This window comes from Oreochromis niloticus, linkage group LG13 (assembly GCF_001858045.2).
Source record: "Oreochromis niloticus isolate F11D_XX linkage group LG13, O_niloticus_UMD_NMBU, whole genome shotgun sequence".
NCBI classification, from domain to species: Eukaryota; Metazoa; Chordata; class Actinopteri; order Cichliformes; family Cichlidae; genus Oreochromis; species Oreochromis niloticus.
The window spans coordinates 3,196,821-3,214,211 of NC_031978.2; the positions used below are offsets into that span (position 1 = coordinate 3,196,821).

Consider the following 17,391-nt stretch of genomic DNA (forward strand, 5'->3'; position numbering starts at 1 on the left):
TGTGATTCAATAGCCGTGTTAATGTCCGATATTCTGTGTTCAACAGTGTGGCGGGACAGTTGGACGTCTGATACCATGCGTTTTAGTTTGTTGTTTTCAGGAGACAAGATTTCAACAACGTCACTGAGGCATTTTTTAACGAACTCCCCTTCATTGTATGGCTTTTTAGCCTGTGCAATGTTCCAAGCCAGCTGATAGGATGCGAGCGTCATGGTCTCTGACCGCTTCGTAAATTTTTGGAAAAACTGCATCTGCTTTTCTGCCTGACTTTTCAAAGTGGCCAACTCGTGCTTGCGAAGTTCAGTCCCTTTTGGAAATTCCTGGTCGATGTTAGCATGGCGTGAGCTAAAGTGGCGCTGACGATTTGAAGCTTTGAAATGCGCTAATGATGTCTGGCATATAGGGCAGAATGGCTTGCCATTGCGTTCAACAAAAAAATATAAACTCTCCCACTCTGTTAAAAACGTCCAGTGTTCATCTTCATATTTTCGTTTTGCTGTGCATTTTTTCCCTGCCATTTTGAGGGCGAACTTGCCCCTACTGGGAAACTTTGCGGTATTTTTCATCTCACACACATACACATTTGATGAAAATACCATTTTGAACTCAAGTGAAGCGAACGCGCACATTTTAAAACAGCAACAACACAAAAAAAACCCCCAAAACACAAACTTTGATATCAACGTAACAGCTGCATGAAACCAGGCAAAGAGCCGCATGTGGCTCTCGAGCCACGGGTTGGCCACCCCTGCTCTGCTGTCTTGTATGGCAAGCTCTGGTGGTGGACTCTAATCCCACATCCACGGTGTTATCTTCTGAGGAATCTAGCAGTGCTGCAAGGGTCCGTGGTTGGGATTGCAGCTCCTCCATCTCTCCTTCGATGTTGGAGTTTGACACCATCTCTAGAGATGATGTTTTCAGGTTGAGGACGCACATTCTGCACATTCTGCACATTCTGGGTGGATTAATATGATTTTCTGTCCACCTTCAGGGAACTGGATCACTGATATCATAGGATGATATCATGCCGATGTAGAATTCCACACTGGTTCACAGTGAATTCCAATTCCACGCACTGAGACAGGGAAATTGCAGGTAAAGCCAGGTACTGAATATGAGAATAAATACCTTGCACCGAATGAACTGGAAAATAGATTTCACAGCAGGTATCACACCCCTAGGGATAAGCCATGTCCAAAAGTTACCTGGCTTGTCACAGTTTAATGGCACATTTAATAAAGCTTTGTCCCATCTCTAACGATGATAACACAAAGTCTCCTTTAATTTTTCTTCTCAAAGCACAAGCACACGTGTGGCTAGACAGCATAATCAAGAATCGGTGCAGTGCTGAGCGCGTCTCTGGGCAATAGTCACCAATTTAATTATTCATTTATATTCCCTGCAGGTGCGAAGGAGTCCAGTCCGTGTCATCTATTACACAAACCTCCTCATCTCCAATCTAATCCAGATCTTCATAAACAATTGTTGAGGTATTAAGAATAAGAAGTAGCATAGCTCATCTTATTTACTACTCGTGTGTGATGGCCAGTCTACACTTCAAGTTGTGCATCGCTCTGGAAAGGTACCTGTTGGTCTTTTAGTGTGTGTGTGTGTACTTACATGTCTGATCATTCTATTATACTATGACACAGTCGTAAAATATCATTCTGTACAATGATAAATAGAATTTGTCTTTCTTGTGTTGCAGGTATTTTTCCATCAGCTACCCACTGTTAGACTTCCCCAAAGAAACAAGAAGTTCTGTGCTGCTCTGTGTTCTGGTCTGGGCTCTTTGTATTGTTAGTGTTCCTTTTGCCTTCGTCTTACGTTTATTTGTACGTTTAATTATTTATGCCGTCCTCAGGAGATGTTCATGTTCTACTCAGCTCTGACCTTCAGTGACCTGCCTGATGCCTGTGATTTTTCTAATGTGAAATATGCCAAAAGGTTGGGAAACACTTACCCAGGTTGTATCTAAGGCACAGAAGTCTGAATCAGCTGTAACGTTTTGTTATCCTCAGTCTGTCAGTAAGATTTAGACGTTTTACAGATTCAGGCATTTATACTCTATGAGCATGACAGGGGAGAAGAGGCCTTGTCCCTGGGGGGGGGGCGAGTAAATTAAATAGCATATAAATAAGATCATAATTTCTTTCCTTTTATGATTGAGCTTTGTAGTTAGAGCAGTTAAGTAGTTAAATTCCCAGACAGCGTCTGTGTCGTTAAACTGCATTTTTATTAGTTCACTTCTCTTTGACAGAGTTTGAAACTTCAAGATAAAGACTGTTAAACTCAGATGTTATCTGAGTATCTGATGTTTAAAATATCAGATATGAACTACTAACTTGGTCGTTAACAATTTAAAGAAGAAAATAATTCATAAATCATAAGTATCATAGATAAATTGTATACTTTTCCTTTTAGTTTCATGTGGCCACTTTGTTGGGTTTAAGAAACAGCACAGTTGGAAAGACGAGTTATTGTAAATTAAACTTAAAGTTATACCCCACCCCCATATGTCAGTGGGGGTGGGGTAAAACTTAGACTACCACCACTTCCCTGTTCAAGACAAACTCATCATATTACAGATTTTACACTCCGGTTCAACTGAAAGCGGCTCTCAGGTCAGTGAAGGCAATGTTTACAATATTATTATTATTTGTACTTGAAGAGGAGCATAATTATGATGAAACAGCCTCATAAATAGGACAGTCGGTGTTATGTGATCGACTCATTTCTTTTGTGTTTGCAGTTTGTTCTTCTGTGTAAAAGCAGTGAATGGAAATGTGTGTATTGTTAATGCACTAACTAAACCTGATTCTGTTCAGATTAGGTCAGTTCAATTTTATTTATAATCAAAGTGAAACTCTGGTGGCTTTATATGGTAAATAGTGCTGTTATAATTAACGTGGTAACGCAAATAAATACGCCATCACGGTCAACACGATTAAAATGAACGCATCTGGAGTGCAGAATGACTCAAAATCCCTGACATGTTTCTGTCAACACATTTTGGGCAGTTTGTCCAAGTAGAGTTACCTTCGCACATACGTAAATGGGCAGTTGATCTGGTAGTGACGGGCAGCTGAACCAATCAACTCAATCTGGAAGCTGATAAATGGACATTTGCCCTCTTTATGGAAAATTTGAGTATTTAAGAAATAACAAGATGGAACAGTCGACCCACAGAAAGTATTATGCGCATTGTGCAAGAAGGAATTTTCTTTTCACCGAAGCGCTTCCAGCTTAAAATATCACATTGACGCGAAGCAAACGTTAGTCGAGGATGCTGCTAGCACTTTGGCTAACACGTCACCCAGCTTGCACAGAGCATCGGGGACTCAGCAAGTCTACCTCGGAAATATTGACTGACACAATTGCCAAATGGATTGCAACAAACTGCAGACCTATTAATATGACTGAGAACACACACTTTACATAGCTTTGGTTCCTCGTTTCAAGGACTTGAAGTGCCTCCCCAGGAGTGGCAGACAGAGAGTGGATAAATGTTTTTGTTTTTTGTTAACATGAATGTTCAAGATGTTCAATAAACATGTTAAGTTCAGATATTTTCCCTTTTTTCTCGAGTCTGTTTGCTCATGCAAAATGAAAAGCGATTAATATAGAATAAAAATGAATGATATTTAATCGTGATTAATCACAATTAATCCACAGTAACCCTGTGATGAATCTGATTAAACAGTTTAATTGTTTGACAGCACTAATATATATTATATATTAGTGTATACTTACCTATTAGTATATAGGTTTTTTTTGTAGTTGTATTTCACAGGAGAGAACCTGTGTTAAAAGATTGAAGAAAACTATTCAAATTCTCTTTGAATTTAAGCACACATTCTTTGTGTTTACTCTGCATTTACTTAATTATATTACATAAATGTCAGTTACAAGCTTAAATATAAAATTGAAAACATGTAATTGCAACCAGGCTATTGATCAAGTAATTGCAATTAATCGCGATTAATTACCGAAAATTGTGGGATTAGTTATTTTTTTAATCTATTGACAGCACTAATATAAATACAAATAAATTATGAAAAGTAATGATATTGTGCTCTTTGCTTCCATATATATATATAGTTGATGTGGACATCACTAATTGTACTAAAATTACTTGCCATACCCCTTATCTCAAATCAGATATTTTATTTTTGTGTCTTTACTTGCATGACTGTGAATGTTTGTGAGTGGGGGTTGGGGTGTAGAGTGAGTTACCACAACTTCCCTGTTGAACACAAGCTCTAAAAACATCCTCCCTAGCAGTGTTGGTCAAGTTACTTGAAAAAAGTAATCAGTTACTAATTACTGATTACTTCCCCCAAAAAGTAATCCCGTTACTTTACTGATTACTTATTTTCAAAAGTAATTAATTACTTAGTTACGATTTACAACCTGAATAGGTGATAAAGTGATAGATCTTTCAGCCCAATTCTACTTTTTCTGCATAATCCATCATACAAAATGTAATCAAATGGAAACGTCTCTTTTTAAAACTTTAAACTTTAAATCTTTTAACTTTATGCATCAAGCAAAAATTAAATTATATGCAACATTCTCTGACTGGAAGAAATTTGTTTAACATTTAAACCTATTTTCTGCACATTCCAGCACATAAAATAAAATATTTTTTTGTGTTTACACTCACTCTTTCAAATAGATGCAAGTAAAACACAGCAGAAAATAAATAAAATCGAAGACTAGCGGTCCTGTTGCTCTATTTTCACCTGTAAAGCAGGACTGGGGTAGGCGGAGGTTTACCCTGGTGCAGGTGTGCCGCGGCGGTCAGTGGAAGAATCCGCGAGTTTCTCTGTGAATTTCACATTACGTCATAGTACACTCGGCGCTTGCTTGGAAGTTTAGGGGGTTTTTTCGCTGTAAAAAGAAGTTCTCTTCCCACGCACAACGGACACTAATGTTTTTGTCACTTTTTATGGAATCAAACTCAAAGTAAGGTCAGTACTTCCACGCTTTAAACGCTGCACGCTCATACTCTCTCCGCACTCGATATATTATCCATTGTTGATCTGCACACAGCTGTTGTCATGAGCGTCGCACTCACTTATGTCACTGTCATGAGACATTCTCGCAAAAAAATCACGGTTTTAGTAACGCAGTAATGCAGCGTTCCTACGTGAAAGTAACGGTAATCTAATTACCGTTTTTGCAATAGTAATCCCTTACATTACTCGTTACTTGAAAAAAGTAATCAGGTTACAGTAACGCGTTACTGCCCATCTCTGCTCCCTAGTGACAGGTGACTAGTTCTGGTGGAAGCAGCACTGAGCAAAGTAAGGTAAATGCTTACAATTATTAATATAAAGTCATAACACTTTATATACACTTGTAAATGTAAATGTGTATATCAGGGGTCCCCAATCCCAGTCCACGAGGGCCGGTGTCCTGCAGGTTTTAGATGTGTCCTTGATCCATCACAACTGATTTAAATGGATAAATGACCTTCTCAACATGTCCTGAAGTTCTCCAGAGGCCTGGTAATGAACTAATCATGTGATTCAGGTGTGTCGACCCAGGGTGAGATCTAAAGCCTGCAGGGACACCGGCCCTTGCAATTGGTTATTTTGTCATTTTGGTTCAAAACCATTTTATCAAAGTATTTAAACACATAAATTCAGACTGCTACAAGCACAATCTTAAAAACAATATTGTGTTACACAAGTAAACCCAGTTTTGTAAGTAAAAATAGCCCTTTATTGTCATTGTCATTGTACAAGGAAATTGTACATGTACAATGACTTGTTTGCTTTCTCACCATTATTTTTATCCATCATTTCATGTTCAGCTAACAGTGTTACACTCTTGCTTTTTCCAACACCAGCTGTTCCAATAGCTGGCATTATCTTCTGGAGGAACTTCATCACAGAAAGTGAGCTTGAGGTGGGATGGAAAGTGGGATGGAGCTTATCCTTATGGTGGTAGGGATCTGCGGAAGCATCTGTCTTTCTTTGACCATCGTGGTTATCTGTGGTGTGTGTTTTTCAGTAAGTGAATAATAACTTATATTCATGTCTCTTTATATCTGTCATGATGTGAATAATTTGAGGAAAACAATCTGTCCAATACAATAATTCAGGGCACTATGATGCTCACATTTCTAATACAGTCTGTAGATACATTTGTCTTTGTGTCTTTCAACATAACTTTAATCAATGATTATTACAATTAAGGTATTTCTTCAGTATTCTCAATGAACAGGAACTTGTAGGTTTTAACTGGAAGATGTGAAACACATTATGGACCCTCATGTTATGTGGTAACTTGAGGCAGACAGAAACAGGGTTAATTAGGCCTCGATTTCAATTTACCTCAATTCGATTCAGTGTTATTTATATAGCTGACAATCATAACAACAGTTACCTCAAGGCCCTACAGTACTACAAAGAAACACTATCAATCATATGAGCCCTATAATCAAGCACTTTGGCAACAGTTGCAAGGAAAAACTCCCTTTTGACAGGAAGAAACCTCAAGCAGCACCAGGGTCAGGGAGGGGAGGCCATCTGCTGTGATCAGGATTCAGGGTCACCTGGTCAAGCCCTAGCTATGTGCTTTAGCAAAAAGGTACGTTTTAAGCCTAATCTTAAAAGTAAAGAGGGTGTCTTTCTCCCAATTTCTCCCAGTAAGCTGGTTCCACAGAAGAGGGTCCTGAAAGCTTAAGGCTCTGCCTCCAGAGTACAAAGTAATTTAGGCAGGAAACAATGTGGGCTACTTTAGGAAAAAAAAAAGATCAACAAAGGTTAATATTACTGTGTAACCTTAAGATGGCGATAGACCAGCAACAAAGTCCAGGGTTCCTGCCATGTGGGGTAGTGGACCAGTGATTTAAGCCCCCAGGTAAGTCAGCCAATAGTATAGGAGGAAGGCAGTCAAAATTAATCAAGCATGGGGACTACCTACTTGTCACCCGTTGAGATGTTTCGCCTTTTTGAGATAAGTGATGCTTTTATGGTCAGTCCAGACGATGAATGGGTGCTCAGCTCCTTCCAGTCAGTGTTTCCACTCATTGTTATATTCTGCTGGTGGGAGGCAGTGAGAATAAAAGGCACATGAGTGCATCTCACCCTCCTTTTGTTGGGAGAGAACAAGGCCCACTCTGGTGGTGTCCGGTTGGATGTGGATGGGTGTTGGGGTAAATAACTCTTTGGGCTAAGAAAAAGGCTTTTGCTTCTGACTACTGAAAAGGGATTTTGAAAAGTCATGTGAGTAAGTGGGATCAATCTGACTATGGTTCCAGATGAAGCAGAGATAGAAGTCTCCAGGAAAACTCCAAAGTCCAGGAAACCTTGTACAAAACTGAACATTAGACATGGCACAGTCTGATCAATGAGGTCTAAACTCCTAAACTCCTCATGATATGCCACTCATGTCTTCATTCTCATGTCATGCTCAGAAACATTTCCACAATAATAATTAAAGTAAAAGCAAGTGGAAAAATGTATGTTGTCACTACAAAAACATTTTATAAAAAGAGAGTTAGTTTAAGACGTGTAATGTATATATTACTGCATTAATGCATTTTTTTTCTGTTGCAGCTGCGATGGGATCAGGCTCCTGTCACATATTACACAAGCCTCCTTGTCTTCAATCTATTCCAGTTCCCATTTGTTATGGCCGTGAAGATCAGCGATACATCCTTCAGTATTCCTCTTGTCATTTATCTCTCTGGTTTGATGGCCACTCTTTACTTCAAGATGTGCATTGCTCTGGAAAGGTACCGCTCTGTGTTTCAGTGTGTGTACTTGCACGTGTCTGAACATTATATTATACTGTGAAGCATCATTATGTTCAGACATAAACCTTTCTGTACTGTTATAATCAGAATATCTGTATTACATATTTTGCAGGTATTTTTTCATCGCATTCCCGCTGTTGAACTGCATCAGGCAACCAAAAGGTTCTGTGCTGGTCTTTGTTTTGGTCTGGGTCCTTTGTTTTGTTAGTGCTGCTCTTGCTGTAACCATAGAAGACTGTTCACGCTTAATCATTCATGCCTTCTTTCCTGCCCCCGTGTTAATCTTCTGTTTAGCTGGAACTATCAAAGCCCTGCCGGCTGCCACATCAGTGTCCACTGAGGAAAAGCGAAGAATTGTGGGAACTTTGGTTTTGTTGCTATTTAACTACTTTCTGATAAACCTACCTGCAGTTAATCTATCAATATATCTAACTGGCAACGTTGACCTATATTGCATTGCATTCCTAATTTTTTTTCTTTTCGGTCACTTTGTAGACTTTACTTTGTTTATTTTCATGCAGAACGGGCCAGTTGACAAGCTGCTGGCATGTATGTGCTACTGCAGCGAGACTGCAGCAGATATCAGCAGCAGATCATCAGTGTGACTGATGGTAGCACAGGGAGTTGGGTTCATGCATTCAGAGACAAAGAGAGAAAGAGATGGGGACTCACATGAAGGTAGAGCTTAGAGATTAGAGTGAATTAAGCAAACACCATCATCTGCAAATAGACATCAGACAGCTCCAGGGATTTAGAACTGCTGCTCTCAGCTGAAGCATCTTTGGCTATTGACCACCTGGCATCCAGTTCTCAGTCAATCTGAACCCGCCTAACAGGAAGCATTGTTTTATTGGATAAATGGATGATATGAATGAATTAATTCTCCTGTACTCGTTCTATTTTTAGATAGTAAATAAAGGTAGAATTTTAAAAAATAGTCCTTTATCAATGTTACATTTACATTTCAGCCTTTCTGGCACTTTTTTGAGTTTTGTGTTCCTCACAATAACATTTGTGTTTCCTCTGATCTACTAGTTATGATTCCATTATGTACTACTAGTAATATGAAATATGTACCTGCATACGTGCTTTGGCTGTGTTGGCTACCTGAATATAGTGATTCAATGTTGAGACTTTTTTTTGAAAACTTCTTTTACATGTTGGATTAAAAAAATTACAAGAAAAAAAATTAAACTGGAAGTTTTTGTTTTCAGTTGAACTAGCTGATCACAGTGCACAGTGAACATCTCTGCGAGTGCATGTCAGCAATCCTTTTAAGGCTTTTTATACATTTCATACACTTTTTTCCACACTTACTCTGGGAAACGATATGTGTGACTTTCCTATACCTTCCTTTTGAAGCAAACAGTTTAGTTACACGATTTGCTAGTATATGATGCTGATGGTACATTAGATAACAGATATCAGAGGAGGCATAACAAGGACTGGGAGAAAAACAGAAGGACACAAACAGGAAGAGAGATATTTTTACTGTTGTCATATTACATTACAACTACTTTGTATAACTACTGCTATATAATATATTGCCAAAAGTTTTCACTCACCCATCCAAATAATTGAATCGGGCATTTCAGTCAATTCTTTAACAACAGGTGTATAAAATCAAGCACCTAGGCATGCAGACTGCTTTTACCAACATTTGTGAAAGAATGGGTTGCTCTCAGGAGTTCACTGAATTCCAGCATGGTACTGAGACAGGATGTAGAAGAAGCCAGTCATCAAATTTCCTCGCTACTAAATATTCCACAGTCAGCAGTTAGTGTTGTGATAACAAAGCAGAAGTGGTTGGGAATGACAGCAATTCAGAAGGATGGTCAAAACTTCCTATAAACTTTCTGGAAAGCCTCCCAGAAGGGTTGAAGCTGTTCAGTTCAGTTCAGTTCATTTTATTTCAAACATATACATTCACCAACATTCCATAATATCATTCCATTGAATTGAATTGAATCTTTATTTTAAACATGTTAAAAAAAATACAACCACAGAAATAAAATAGAGACAAACAAACAAAGCAAAACAAAGTTTTCCTTTTGCTCAGTTTAGTTACACAAGTTACACAAGCTGTTATAGCTGCAAAGGGTTTGGTTACATCTTGTTTAACCCTGTGATTAAGATGTCACTGAAGTGCATATGAATGTGAAGCCAGACGAACAAATATTTTTGGCAATATAGTGTTTGTGTCAGAGTTGGGAAGGTTTAGTATACCATGATGGAAAGGAATTTCAAAAATGTACAAAAGCACTAAATTTTAATCCAAAAAATAGTGGATTAGAAAGCATCACAACATTGTCGTACACAAGGCAACTAAAGGGTGAACATAAGAAAACAGAATACTACAAAACAGTCAGTGCTAGGGCATAACAATCTGACCACTGAGGACTACTATCCACCTCATAAGTCTGATGTCATTAGCTTCTGGGTCCAAACGCCTCTTCAGTCCCCAAACTCAAATAAACACTGCAGCATGACTGAAAGTTAAAAACTGTCTAAATTCTTTCATCACTGATCAGTGTGGCTGCTCTACCAGGTTTGAAAATAATGCTTAAAATCCAGGCATCCATGAACACAGGATTTCTGAAGTTGAACAGAATTAGAAGTTAAAATCACCTTTATTGTCAAAAACCATATGTAGAGTCATACACAGGAATTTAAAATTGCAATGGTCCCACGGTCCTCAGTATACACTAAAACAATATAAAGATAAAACAATAAAAATAACATAAAAGTCTCATGTACAACAAAGTGTAAGACACTTTACCCTAAATGGTAAATGGCCTGCATTTGTATAGCGCTTTTCTGGTCCATAGGACCCCAAAGCGCTTTACACTACATTCAGTCATTCACCCAGTCACACACACATTCACACACTGGCGATAGCAAGCTACATTGTAGCCACAGCTGCCCTGGGGTGCACTGACAGAGGCGAGGCTGCCGGACACAGGCGCCACCGGGCCCTCTGACCACCACCAGTAGGCAAACATGGGGTTAGTATCTTGCCCAAGGATATTTGGCATGCAGCCTGGGATCGAACCACCGACCTTCTGATTAGTGGCTGACCTGCTCTGCCACCTGAGCTACAGCCACCCCCATGCGGCTTAATTTGACTCAACACGGGAAACCTCACCCGGCCCGGACACGGAAAGGATTGACAGATTGATAGCTCTTTCTCTTTCTCTGGTGTTGGCCAGAGGGGCCGATGGCGCGATATGGCAGCCTCGCCTCTGTCAGCCTGCCCCAGGGCAGCTGTGGCTACAACAGTAGCCTCCACCAGTGTGTGAATGTGAGCGTGAATGAATAATGGCATTGTAAAGCGCTTTGGGTGCCTTGAAAAGCGCTATATAAATCCAATCCATTATTATTATTAAAATACAATAAAATACTATCTTACATAAACAACATTGTCTAACACAAAGTGCTTGTGGGCAAGAGTTCGTGTGCAAGTCGGGGTGAGGGCAGTCAGTGAAAAGGCGATGGTGAAGGTTCAGAGGGAAGAGGTGATTGCAGGTCTGGAGTTTGTGTGTGTGTTTGAGAGTGGAGAGGGACAGAGCAGGGAGAGTGTTCAGCATCCTGACAGCCTGATGGACGAAGCTGTCTCTAAGTCTGCTGGTTCTAGCCCGGAGGCTCTTCAGTCTCTTTCCCTGATGGCATCAGTGATGCTGTTTTTTTGACCAGGAGAGATTTTCTGAGATGCACACATCCAGGGACTGCTGCTGACCCTCTCCACAGCAGCACCATTAATGGTTAGTGGGTGTGCAGGGTGTGAGTCCTCCTGAAGTCTGTGATCTCCTTAGTCTAGTTTAGAAGTTAGCAGGATGTTAGCTTGGACAGCCATACTTGAACACAGGTGTAGCCCAAATAGAGTAAAACATTTAACAAAGGCTGGAAGCTATAACAAAACAGGAAGAACCTAAACAGAAACAACATCACACTCAATGTTAAACATTGATATTCAAGTGTAAACAACACACCACTGCTATCCGGTCTTTAAGTGATGATGTGACGAATCCTGCTTCCTGGCCCAAACTACCCTGCGTTTAATAAGGCGTTTGTGTTTTTAACATGTTTTAATGCTTTATATCTTGTTCTGTTTAATCTCAAAAAGCCCCTAAAAACAGTCAGTGATCACTGCCAGCCTCTCTCGGTTTTTATCACCGCTAATCATTTTAAAGCTCAGTTTTTAATTAAAACCTTACGATGTAACTACAGCCCAGCCTGTGCAGCAGTATATTAATGACTAACCTCGTATTGTGGATGGATTATCTCAGTTGTTCTGCTGACTGAAGTTCGGTCCGTTTACAGCATCCTGCCATGCGATTGCATTTGTCCCTAACCATCGGGAACCCTCACGTTAACCTTTATCGAGTGGAAAAAAGTTAGTGTTCATCCTCCAGCTTCACTGTTTATGTTATGCTAACATAGCTGTGTCGCTAGCAATATCGTAGCGCATCGTTATAAACCAGGTAGCCAAACTTCAGTAACCCTACAAATGTAACTGTGGTTTAGTTTTCTGTCTTCATTTATGTCGGAAGTGATAGCAGAGCTGTACGTCTTAATTTGTTTCCGAAATCTCTCAGTCAGGACATGCTATATCACATTTACGTGGAAACTAGCGAGCTAACTTCCTGCTAACTTCTAACTCCGTTCAATTTAATAAATTCTGTTTTCATGGATGCCTGGATGTTAAACGTAATAGTTACACCTGGTAAAGCAACAACACTGATCATTTTGTTTTAAATTGAAATAATTTAGACGGTTTTTAACTCAGTGATGTTGCAGCGTTTGTTTGACTTTGGGACTTGAAGCGGACGGCGTTTTGGACCCAAATTACTCTGCGAACCTCTTGGTAGCCGTAATGCTCAGACAATCCATCAAGCAGTGCGACTTCGTAGCTTACCAAAGTTGTACTAAAACCTTTTTTGACAGATTTTTGAGCACCATGTACAACATAAAATCGGTTCAAGATCAGTAAGCACAACCAGAATTCATACAATTGATCTTTCCGAATTAACTTCAATAATTAATTCCTCCAAACCATCAACGTGTCTTTTAGACCTCATTCCTACAAAACTGCTCAAAGAAGTCCTGCCATTAATTAATTCTTCGATCTTAAATATGATCAACCTATCTCTAATAATCGGCTATGTACCACAGGCCTTCAAGGTGGCTGTAGTTAAACCTTTACTTAATTCAATTCAATTCAATTCAATTTTATTTATATAGCGCCAAATCACAACAAAAGTCGCCTCAAGGCGCTTTATATTGTACAGTAGATCACACAATAATAAATACAGAGAAAAAAGCCATCTCTAGACCCAGCTGTCTTAGCTAATTATAGGCCAATCTCCAACCTTCTTTCATATCAAAAATCCTTGAAAGAGTAGTTGTCAAACAGCTAACAGATCATCTGCAGAGGAATGGCTTATTTGAAGAGTTTCAGTCAGGTTTCAGAGCTCATCACAGCACAGAAACAGCTTTAGTGAAGGTTACAAATGATCTTCTTATGGCCTCTGACAGTGGACTCATCTCTGTGCTTGTCCTGCTAGACCTCAGTGCTGCGTTCGATACTGTTGATCATAATATCCTGTTAGAGCGATTAGAGCATGCTGTAGGTATTACAGGTACTGCGCTGCAGTGGTTTGTATCATATCTATCTAATAGACTCCAATTTGTACATGTAAATGGAGAGTCCTCTTCACCCACTAAGGTCAATACATATGGTGTACTGGATTATAAGGTGCACTGTCGATTTTTGAGAAAATTAAAGCATTTTAAGTGCGCCTTATAGTGCTGAAAATACGTTACTTCCTTGTACTTCGTTTCAAAAGACCTTCTTGGCAGTTTACTTCACCAGTATAGGTGTACTTTCCCAGTCATCTACTGACTCTTCCCGACCACTCAGTCTGTCTGAACTCCTCCCTGAACTCTGCACAACATTCCTCCATCTTAAATTTAACCTTCTGCACATGCTCAAGTTCATCTGTGCTCAGATTCCTCTACTCTTATTACATGTTCCCCACAGCCATCTGCCTTTTTGCATTACCCACCATTGAAGTCTGTTCCAAACACCACTTTCATCTCCTTTGGACACTCTCCACTGTCTCTTCTAACTGGCAGAAAGCTTCTGCACACTGTAGTTACAGTACCATGTTATTTTTGTCACTTACATCTCAGTCCTCTCGAACACTGTTTGAAACTGCAAAATAAAAACTGATAATCACCGGGGTGATCAGCGATCATTAAGTAACCTCTGAGGGCTAAATATACTTGTGGTACAACACATGCAGTAACACAGCAATGACAGAGTCAGTGGTGTGAAAATGAATGTCTTCACAAGGGTTTTAAAAAACACAACTTGGTTGTTGAAAATTTCAACCAAAAAAAAGGCATCATAGACAAAAAGGTTTGATGTCAGCTTTCCTTTTACTTCATATTTATTTGTTTAAAGTACCATGTTAACAGTAATATGGAGAAGCTTTTTGCTGCAACGCAATTTTGACCATTATCAAATTTATAAGCTTCACATTCAGCTGGTGTAACATCTATACTGTGTTTTAAATATTACAGTATTACAGATTCAGTTTTTTGACTTAAACAAGCTGTTCATTTCCTCAAAATAAAACATTTTTCTAGTTTTTTCACTGTTTCCTGATGTGCTTGAGACTGCAGGGATGCTTTACATGAAGGTTATAGTGGGATTGCTCATTTTAAACTAAACAACACTGCGAACTGAAAATACAAAATGTTTGCACTCTAAATAAAACATCCAACTACTCTATGCTGTGAGTGTGACAGTTTGTTGGGGGTGGGGTGCAAAGTATGTAACTGCAACTTCCCCAAACTTCTCATATTGCAGTTTTTACCCATTCGCTGACCTAGCAGTCCTGAGGTAAGTAAATACAACATTTACACATTATCTCAGGGTTTTTCAGGGAGTCTGTTTTATCCATTTACGGTGTCTCTTTTGTTGGTAATGTTTTGTTTCTGCTTATTTAGTCTTCTCTGTTTCTCATTGTTGTTTATTGTTTAGGCAAATTTTCATGTGTTCTGTGTCTTCATCATGGTTTGTATTTAACAAATGTATTTACTTCCCATTGTTCATTTTGTTGATTAGTTGTTTGTCTTCCATGTCTTGCTAATAATTTTGCTTCCTCCTCGTCTCCTATAGAGTACCATTTTGTTTCCTCTTCCCTGGTTAGCCCTCTGTAGAGATGTAGTGTCAGTCTTCCCTCTGTCTTTGGATGCTGTGTTCCTCCTTGTTTAGTCCCTCAGTGATTATTTCCTTCACTACTCTCTTCTCTTTCACCTCAGCCTTCCCTGAGTCTGGTTCTGCCATAGGTTTCTACATGTTTAAAGGCGGTTTTTCCTTCATACTGTCACCAAGTGCTTGCTCATACGGTATCATCTAATTGTGGGTGTTACAGTGCCTTCAAGCAACAGATTTTGTAAACTGGTGCTATATAAATTCATTTCCTTCAGCTATCCTGAAGGAAACTTCAGAGGGAACCAGATAAGTGATGTTCAAATGGTTCAGATTCAAATTGGCCTTCCACCCCTCTAACTCAGGCCAGACAACCAATTTGCTCATCAGGACCACTACAGGCTTCTACCAATTTCCTCTGGCTTCCCCCTGCCTGCGCACAATTCACCAACATCAGCTCTGCAACACATTGACGACCTGTCCAGGGTGCAATGAATTAATTAAACTTTCTTTTCAGTAAAAAAGTGCTAATGACAGCTTTAAGAAAAAAGGTCAAACACCTACAGCATCAAAAACATGTTTCTGCGAGTCTAGATAAGAGTTTTGAATGGCTTCACTTGATATACCATATTGTACAAAAATATCAGCAGACTCTGAGGGGTTGAGTGGTATTCACTGAGCCAACCATGAACAATGTTAATCTGTTTCACAGTTTTTTTTCTTGTTGAAAAGGGAATAGAAGAATCTTTAACAGCAACTCCACAACACTGAGAGTCAGCCAGAGATGTGGGATGTCCCAAACGCTGTGCTGTGGATCAACATCTGTGTCTGCCTTCCTCTGACCATAATTTTCATTGTTTGTGTGTGTTATGTGGTACGAAATTATGCATTTACACACACACACACACACACACACACACATAAAAAGACTATTTATTTATTTTAGTATATTTGAATATTGAGTGTACACTGTAGATGTTCAATTATTGCGAGATCTGGAGACCACAACTTATGATTTACATAATTTTCATACTTACTAAAACATTATTTGTTATTATTTGTTATTACTTATTCCTACCCTATAAACTCCCAAGTTTTCATACTACTCCTATCAGGACAGAAATGTTTCATCCTAAAATACACATGACCTTTAGGATAACAACAATATGCTCCTGGACACCATAAATAAGAATGCATCCGCCCACTGCAGGTTCAGCATTTATGTTTCCTTGAATTTGTCACTCATTTTGTATCTGCAGAAAAACGGAAGCAGGTTGACACAATGTGACATCTGCTGTTCATTTTTTGTATTTGCGTTTTTGAGCTTCCTGGCTGTTCAGATCTTTCTGGTTATTGAGAACAGACTCTTTACTCTGCACTCAACATTGTGAGGAAAACTTGGCTGCTAAATTATGTCAACTTTTAAAGTAGATATGATGCACCAATCTCTCTCAAATTTACAGCTTTTTTTGTTGATTTAAGATACAACATAAAGTATTATGGCTTGTATATCAGGGGCAGTGTGGTGTTGATTCGATCCTGCTGCCTCACAGGAAGAAGCTTCTCAAATCTTCTTTTGTCAAATATTTTCTGCAGGGGCGAAGGGATCCTCTCACTGTCACGTATTACATAAATCTGCTCATCTCCAATCTGGTCCAACTCTGCATACTGTTTGTTTGGGTGGCACGACTGGATGGCACCACCTGTGCTGCATTAGCCCTCTTTAGTGTGACGGCGAATATTGACTTCAGCATTTGCATTGCTTTGGAAAGGTACCAATCTCTCTCTGTGTGTACTTGCATGTGTGTGAACACTCTCTTGTCCTGTCACATATCCATATGGGCATAAATATACTACGTTGTCATGCGATAATACAAAAATATCCATCTGTCTCGTATTGCAGGTATTTTTTCATCACCTGTCCTTTCCTCGACTTCATCAGACAAACTAAGGGTTCTGTGTTGGTTTGCCTTCTAGTGTGGAGTGTTTGTATTATAACGGCCAGTCTTGCCATAGCCTTACAAGTGCTTTTACGCTTTGTAATTCATGCCCTTCTCCCTGCCCCCCTGTTCATCTTCTCTATAGCTGGGACCACCAAAGCCCTGCCTGCTGCAACCTCAGTGTGCACTGAGGAAAAACGAAGAGTTGTAGCAACTCTGATTGTGTTGCTGTTTAAGTACTCACTGTTAAACTTACCTGCAGTCACTCTATTAGCTGTCAGCGTTCCCCCAAACTGCCATGTCAGTGACACCGCAGACATCATTTTGTTTGTGCTCATTCCTTTTGTGGACTTGTTTCTTTTTTTTCTTATGAGGAAAGGGCCCATTGACAGGCCGCTGGCATATCTGTGCTGCTGCAGTACGGACAACTCTGCAGCAGATGTCAGTAACAAATCATCAGT

The 17,391-nt window shown here is 39.5% G+C and overlaps 2 long non-coding RNA genes across 5 annotated transcripts; both read left to right on the top strand.

Annotated features, from left to right (window-relative positions):
• Positions 1-2,567: 2,567 nt before the first annotated feature.
• Positions 2,568-8,946, top strand: LOC109204850 (uncharacterized). 4 transcript variants are annotated; one of them, XR_003213521.1, is made up of 4 exons: positions 2,568-2,624; positions 5,858-6,600; positions 7,572-7,750; positions 7,884-8,946. It is a non-coding gene; the product is annotated as an uncharacterized LOC109204850 (long non-coding RNA). The 4 variants fall into 4 exon arrangements; XR_003213520.1 differs by having other exon boundaries at positions 5,858-6,020; positions 6,497-7,750; XR_002064376.2 differs by having other exon boundaries at positions 5,858-6,020.
• Positions 8,947-15,150: 6,204 nt separating this feature from the next.
• LOC109204849 (uncharacterized) lies at positions 15,151-17,050 on the top strand. The gene is made up of 3 exons (XR_002064375.2): positions 15,151-15,864; positions 16,587-16,762; positions 16,894-17,050. It is a non-coding gene; the product is annotated as an uncharacterized LOC109204849 (long non-coding RNA).
• Positions 17,051-17,391: the final 341 nt, after the last annotated feature.